The sequence below is a fragment of the Gavialis gangeticus genome, unplaced genomic scaffold (genome assembly GCF_001723915.1).
Source record: "Gavialis gangeticus isolate Ggan-Ray unplaced genomic scaffold, GavGan_comp1, whole genome shotgun sequence".
Classification (NCBI taxonomy): Eukaryota; Metazoa; Chordata; order Crocodylia; family Gavialidae; genus Gavialis; species Gavialis gangeticus.
Window position 1 is genome coordinate 6,064,142 of NW_017729017.1, and position 6,711 is coordinate 6,070,852.

Below are 6,711 nucleotides of genomic sequence, written 5' to 3' on the forward strand. Positions count from 1 at the left end.
ACATTTTCTAGAAGCAGGATATGGGCTGCTGTGGTTCCCCTGCTTTACCTGTGGCAGGTTAGGGTGTTAGGTCTGTGTTGTGTCAGGTTTGATGGCAGTCTTATGTAGCGTTTAGATTATGGTTTATATGGACTGGTTAGGACAGACAGGCAGGGCGTTTGTCTAGGTGACCTCTGGAGGTCCCTTCCAGCGCTATTTCTCTGTGATTCTGTGAATTATTTATTTCCCCCTCTTGACATGGGCGATCTTTGATTTCTAGTCCTGCAGCCTCTGTTTTGTGAGCTCTTTAGTAGCACAGGAAGTGAGTATATGAGCATTTAGCTCTGGGTTTCTCAGGTTTTTGTACAGAGATTCCTGCTGCTTTACTTTTCTAAGTAGGAAAGTATCAGTATTTGTCATTTGTTTTTTCCTGCTGTAGGCAAACATGTTGCTGGTGGAATGAAGAGGGTGCATGCTGGATGGAGGAAGGGACTGTGCCCCTCCTAGCTCTACAAGAAAAGTCAAGATCAAAGGTCCACCCAAGCCTGGTAGCCCACACAGGGGGGTATGACTAAGGTATGCCCATTTCTGTAGTCAGCAGCACACAAGGGAGTAACGTGGCTAGCGTCACCTTTGGCCACCCTTGTGTCTTCAGCCTAAATGGTTAGATACCCATTCACAGCTGGATAGACTGGGACATGAGACCACAGTAAGTCACAGTAAGAAGTCTTAACCACTTTACCCCCATACCCTAACTCTGGGAGACACTTCAGTATTGAACTCCCTCCTAGTCCAGTTGTAGATCTTTGTATACAGTTTAGTTTATGTAGGTCACTCTTACTTTTGTAGCTCTGGGCCTATATATTGTTCTGCCAGAGCATTCCAATCTTGATCTGCACTACCCTTGCTAGTCTAGTCTTGGGGCTTCTTCCATAGCCTGAACCCAAGACTATGCACAGTCCTGCCAGGGTTTCTCAGCCATGACCTGTAGTTTCTGGCCTGATCTTCTTTTGAGAAGAGGCACCCAACGGTGCACTGGTGACTAGGATGAGAACATCAAGCATGATTCCATTTGTGACCTGATGTAGGATTTCCATCCTAAGCTCTTGAGGTGAAAAAGCAGGAGGGTGCTGAAAGAGCTACTTCCTCAACTTAATGCTCTGCACAAGTAGTTTCTTGATTTAAGATTGTACATACGCTTAGAGCTCAGGTAATAAAGTCCCAGGGGATTTACTCCTGATTTTATGCAGCATAACTAAAGTTAGAACTACCTGCAATTCCAGGGGAGTTGCACCTGCTTACACTAGGTCTGAATTTGGTTCATTGTCTTTAAAGTGTAATGAATGAGACAGGGCCTGGATACTGAGTGGTTACTCAATATCCGGGTTATTGAGTGGTTGCCAGTGCAATTGGAAAGAGGCTTGTAGAGGCATTAAGAGGGTTAATTAGAACTGAGATCTTTCACTTCCATTTGTTCAGCTTCATTTTTAGTGAGTAAGCCAAGCTATCAGCAGGGACAGCTGCATGAGATTTTGCAACAGGATGAGCCCTCAACTGAACAAAGAGAAACTAGCACCTCTTGTGGGCTGGAGGTGCTGGCCTTCCAGGTAGAGGTGAATGTAGGCTGGGGACCAGGCTAGAGATGTAAAATTTCCAGAAATTTTGAAGTCATGGAAAAAAAACCCCATTTTTCCCTCCATTTTTTTTGGGGGGGGGAGGGGGAATGGAAATTTTGGGAAAATTTGAAATATATGCAATACTTATTTTCTTAGCACCCTTTACAGATCTAAATTCACTTTGCTACTTTAAGAACATAAAATGTATTATGTATAACTTGGCTTGCTCATAAAATTATCATGTTTTGTACATTTATTAAATTTAAAAGTATAGTTTATTCAGACAATAATCACCAATTTACTGATTTAATTTACTTTATAATTTTTTTGTTACAAATGGAGCTACAAGCTGCTGAACTCTAAGGAACCTAGCATCTCTTAGTTTTTGCCAGTTTATGGGAAGCAGGCAAAAATTAAAGTTGAAAATAGAAGAAACTATCAACTTTATAGTAAAACAAAGGAAGTTATATATTCTGGACTTAGTCTCCTCCACAGTGTCAAGCAGATACAGAAAACACTTGTTTTTAGAAAAAGAGCTGAGAAAAAAAGGAACCCCGCCTAAGACTCATTGAATACAAATTTTGCTTCATGAAACTTTGTCTAATAAGTCTCATTTTCTGAACTGTCACTATCAGCGGTTAGTGCTTTTCTGATCCTTCATTTTTATCATCTTCACGGGCTTCTGAAAACTGAAAGTTTGCCTGGATTGAGGCACACTTCTCTACTCTTTCACATGTTAGCTTATTTCTTGATTTGGTGTGAGTATTTCCAAACATAGACCAGTTTCTTTCACATGCCGCAGAAGATGGAGGAATCTGAAGCAGGTGAAAAGCAAGAAGAATCAAAGTCTGTGTCGTGCGAAGGCCTTGCACCCATGTTGCAGGAGGCATATGCTTGCCAGAGTCCCAGACTGCATTCCTGGACCAAATACCTGAAGATGTTCTGTATTCTGCAACACTTGAAAGTACCTTTCCAACATCAAGTCCAAAGTGTGTTGCTTGTTTTGTAGTCCAGTCAAATGCAGTAATGGTGCTATCATCACTAACATTTCTGCCTTTGAATCTTGGATCCAAGAGATTTGCAGCAGCATGAATTGATTGGTAACAGAATTCTTCCCATCTGTTAATAAAGTCTTTCACTTTTCTTTCTTCTGTACTTGTAAGTGGAGATACACTTAGCTTCTCAAAAATGGTTGATTTAATCTGGGCCATTTGGTAAGGAATGTCTGACAAAAGCACACTGTCTGATTTAGATGCAGTGATTGCTGAAGAAATTGGCTTTAGAATCTTCAGGGAGTTCTGCAGCTGAACCTGGAAGACATCCTCATCAAGTGCAGTGTCCTTTACACTTCTGGGTACTTAAAGATCCTCAATTATTACTGTTTCTTGAAGAGCTTCTTTGTTTTTTAGTAAACTTTCAAATGAGATCACCACTTCACCCCATCTAGTTTTACTACAGAGTTTGAGCGTCTCTATTTTATTCTTTGCGTTCTTTTCTTCCTGCTTCTTCTTAAAGACTGCAGCTACAATATGAATAGCTTTTACATGTTTTATAACTTCTTTTGCTCTTCTATAGATCTTTTGCAGAGTGTCCAACTTCATGATATCATTAAAAAGCAAGTTGAGCCCATGGGATGCACATCCTATTGCAGTTATATGTGGATATTTATCCATTATGATGTCTTATGCTGCTTTCATGTTACTTGCATTCTCAGTCAGCAAAGCAAATACTTTACCACTCCCAAACTTCTGTAGGACCTCACATATTTTACTACTGATATACTCTACAGTATGTCTGTTCTCTCCTGTTTCAATGCTTCTGTAAAAATCTGGTTGAAGTGTTGTTATCACAAAGTTTACAATTCCTTCTCCCTGCACATTTGTCCATCCATCTGTAAGTGCTGCAAGACACAGTGCTTTGTTGATTTTTCCTTGCACAGATTGCATTACACATTCATATTTTGACTCTAAAAGAGGCTTGCTCAAAGAATGTCTGCAGGGCAAACGGTATGATAGTCTTAGTAATTTAAAAGCTTTCTGCCAGTATGCATTTTCAGTTATTGACAATGGCATCCCAGAAGGATATATTGCACTTGCAAGAGCTTGGTCAATTTTTTCCTGCTCTTCCAGTGTCATCTTGTCTACAAATGAAGCTATTGAGAGTCTTTTGTATACAGTTGGTTGCAATATTTGGTTACTTGAGGATGTTGATTGGGCAACCCTTTGTGATGGTGATGTTATAAAAGAAGAAAGAGCAGCAGCAGTAGGAGGACTTCTGGATCGAGAATGTTGGAAAGAGCTACTTGCACTTTCATCATTGTCATGGGATGGGGTCCTGTGGGATGGCCGTGATCTTCCCAAGGCCCCCTTACCATGCCAAGTTGGCCCAATGGGCACCCTCGATTCTTGCCCGCCACGTCTTTGATGGTAAATATATAATAGGGAGGCTGCCTTTATGTCGTCCTGGACATGGTTTTGCTGTACTCTCTGACCCCGTGGGCTCCTGGACGCCTTGCGGATCCTGTTCTGCAATGGGTGTTTTGGGGCACCCTAGTCTTATGTGCTATGCGTGGCTCCAACGATCCCTTTACCACACCCCAAGCCTCGCAGCTGGAATTGACATTGTTTAGTCTGGACCTTGTTATAATTTGGCCCCCAGGTCCTCCCCGGGCTCCCCAGAGCCCTGTCTCGCCCCACGCCCCCCTGGCACTCGGGCTCCCCACGGCCCTGTCTCGCACTGTGCCTCCACAGCCCTGCAAAGTGCTGTGCCCTTTCTGGCGCTGGGGTCGGTGCACCCCCAAATGCTGCGCCCTCTGTGGTGCCAGGGTCCCCACACTGCTGTGGGTCTCTATGAGGCCTCCTCCATCCCCTAATAGCCTCACCCAAACCACCGGTGTCAAACAGCAAACAAAACACAAGCCCCTGGGCTATAACATAAATTCAAGCCGCCCGGCTATAACATCATTCAAGCCACACCAGGGGTGCTCCATCCCTCACCAGTATCAGAGGCTGTACCTGCAGTCAGGCCTCTCCCCTTTTGCTTGCTCTGGGAGAGCTCCTTCTCCTTTGGCTGCTGGCAGGGAACTGCCATCCTGGCCTCAGTCCTGGGGTTTATATGTGATCCAGGCCTTGCCCCTTCCAGTCAGCTGACCGCTGGCAGGTGTGGGGCACTAGCTCACTCTGGTTGCCCTTGTAACCAGCCGCTGGGGCTCCCCACTCACTGCTAGGGCTCTTCCCCTAGCAGTTTCCACTCTTCAAAGGAGCAGGGCACCTAAGTGCTCTGTGAGAATCATCATGATCTACCTCCTCCTCACTTATACCCATGAAGGATTTTTTAATGTCTGCAGGACACTTCTTAAATACAACGATGTGTTTGGTCAACCTAGTAGCATTTGGAAATGCATATTTCATTTGACAGTATTTGCAAACCACGTTTTTTTTTCAGAATAACTAGCAGCGTGGAAATGCTTCCATATGCTAGAAGTTTGTTTCACCATTTTGCTGCAGGAGAAAAAAGAAAAATGTAATTTAGTGGCTAGCTTGCATATATAAACACTAAGTTACAGCATATACCCATTTAGTAATGGATGGAGGAGAGGCCTCCTCAAAGTTAACTGTGAACAACTTCCCTGCGCTGCAGGCCTCACCTCACTGCTAAAGTTGGGTAATTTGTCACAAAACATCAGATAAGTAGGAATTCAATTATGAATTACATAGGTTATGAAAATATACTAATGCAGCTAAAATAGTTTAATATACTGAATTCAGAAAAATGTAAACTCTTACCTTTCAATAAAGAAGTATACTTTCTTTCAGCTCCTTTGTGCTGCTTTTGTGCTGCTGTGGATCTCATGGGCCAGAAGGAGGCAGGTTCCTTCCAACTCCAAAACCTTTAGACTTGCTCTGTAGGGCTGTACAAAGCTTGGGGTGCTGATTCGATTGGGATGAGATTCAGCCCGATTCGATGGCCAAATCTCTGAATCTGAATCGAATCAGAGGACCAATTAAAAGGTTTGAATTGATTCAGAGAGCTTCAGTGATTCGGGCAGTCCCTGCCCATTGCAGCATGGAGCTAGACCCGGACTCTGAGCTGGTAAGTAGGGGCCGGGGGCCAGGGGGAGGGGACCATAGGAGGACCCCTGCCAGGCCCCTGCCTACTCTCCCAGCCCCCCACAACCTCTGCCCACTGCCCGAGCACCACCACCCCATGGCTGCCTGGCCCAGCCCCAGCCCTTTAAAAAAAAGCCCCTACTCACCAGGTCCTGTCTAGTGGGAGGGAATTCTGTGCTGCCCCCCACTGCCCCATGCCACATGGGGGGCTCTGCCATGAGCTCCTCGACCCCCACCTGCTCCCCCAGCCCCTCCCAGGGCTGCCCCACCAGCCCCGGCTCCCAGCCCTTTAAGAAACAAACCAACCCCTCCCCCCCAGACTCACTGGCTTCTGCAGCAGCCTCGGGGCTTTGGGGGGCTTGTGTAGAGGCCTGCCCCCCCCTCCATGTGGCAGTAGCCGGTGAATCAGGACTTTTTTTTTCTTCCAAAGAGCCTGAAGCTGGGGCACGCGGGGCAGCCATTGAGAGCAGGTGGGGGACGGGGCCTGTGTGATTTGGAGATTCGGCTGACTTGGCAGCAGCCAAATCTCCAAATCAGATTCAGCCAGATTAATTCGGGACAGTGATTTGAATCACCAAATTGAATCGCTGTCCCCCAAATTGGCCGAATCTGAATCCGAGGCAAATACTAGCTGCTTCGCACAGGCCTATTGCTTTTGTCTCCTCTCCTGAGGCTTTTGAGCAAGCAGGGCAATAAGCTCCTTATTTCTAACCTCTACAGGAATAAATGGATGCTGCTGCCAGTGTCCACTCCCAGTCCTGTGAGGCCTAGTCAGGAGGACAGGGGCAGATCTACCAACCTCTAGATCAGAAGTCAACAATAGAGGAAGTCCACAAGCAAAGAAGGCACTGAATCCTTCTTCCTTCTCTTGTGAAAATGGCAGTGCCCCCTGGGGGCAGAAATGCATCTTCCTCTTGCGTTTGAGAGTTGCCCTGTACTGTTTGTCCTTGGTGTATAGGAATTGTAATGATTTCATAGTTTCATAGTTTCTAGGGTCGGAAGGGGCC

At 45.4% G+C, this 6,711-nt stretch overlaps 2 long non-coding RNA genes across 2 annotated transcripts in view; one reads left to right on the top strand and one right to left on the bottom strand.

The window, feature by feature from the left end:
• LOC109294622 overlaps nucleotides 1–1,688 on the top strand; it is a 6,853-nt gene extending 5,165 nt beyond the window's left edge. Inside the window, exon 2 of the long non-coding RNA XR_002096587.1 lies at nucleotides 71–1,688. This is a non-coding gene — a long non-coding RNA (uncharacterized LOC109294622). The remainder of the gene's footprint in view (nucleotides 1–70) is intronic.
• LOC109294621 overlaps nucleotides 1–6,711 on the bottom strand; it is a 23,715-nt gene that overhangs the window by 10,946 nt on the left and 6,058 nt on the right. The window lies entirely within an intron of this gene.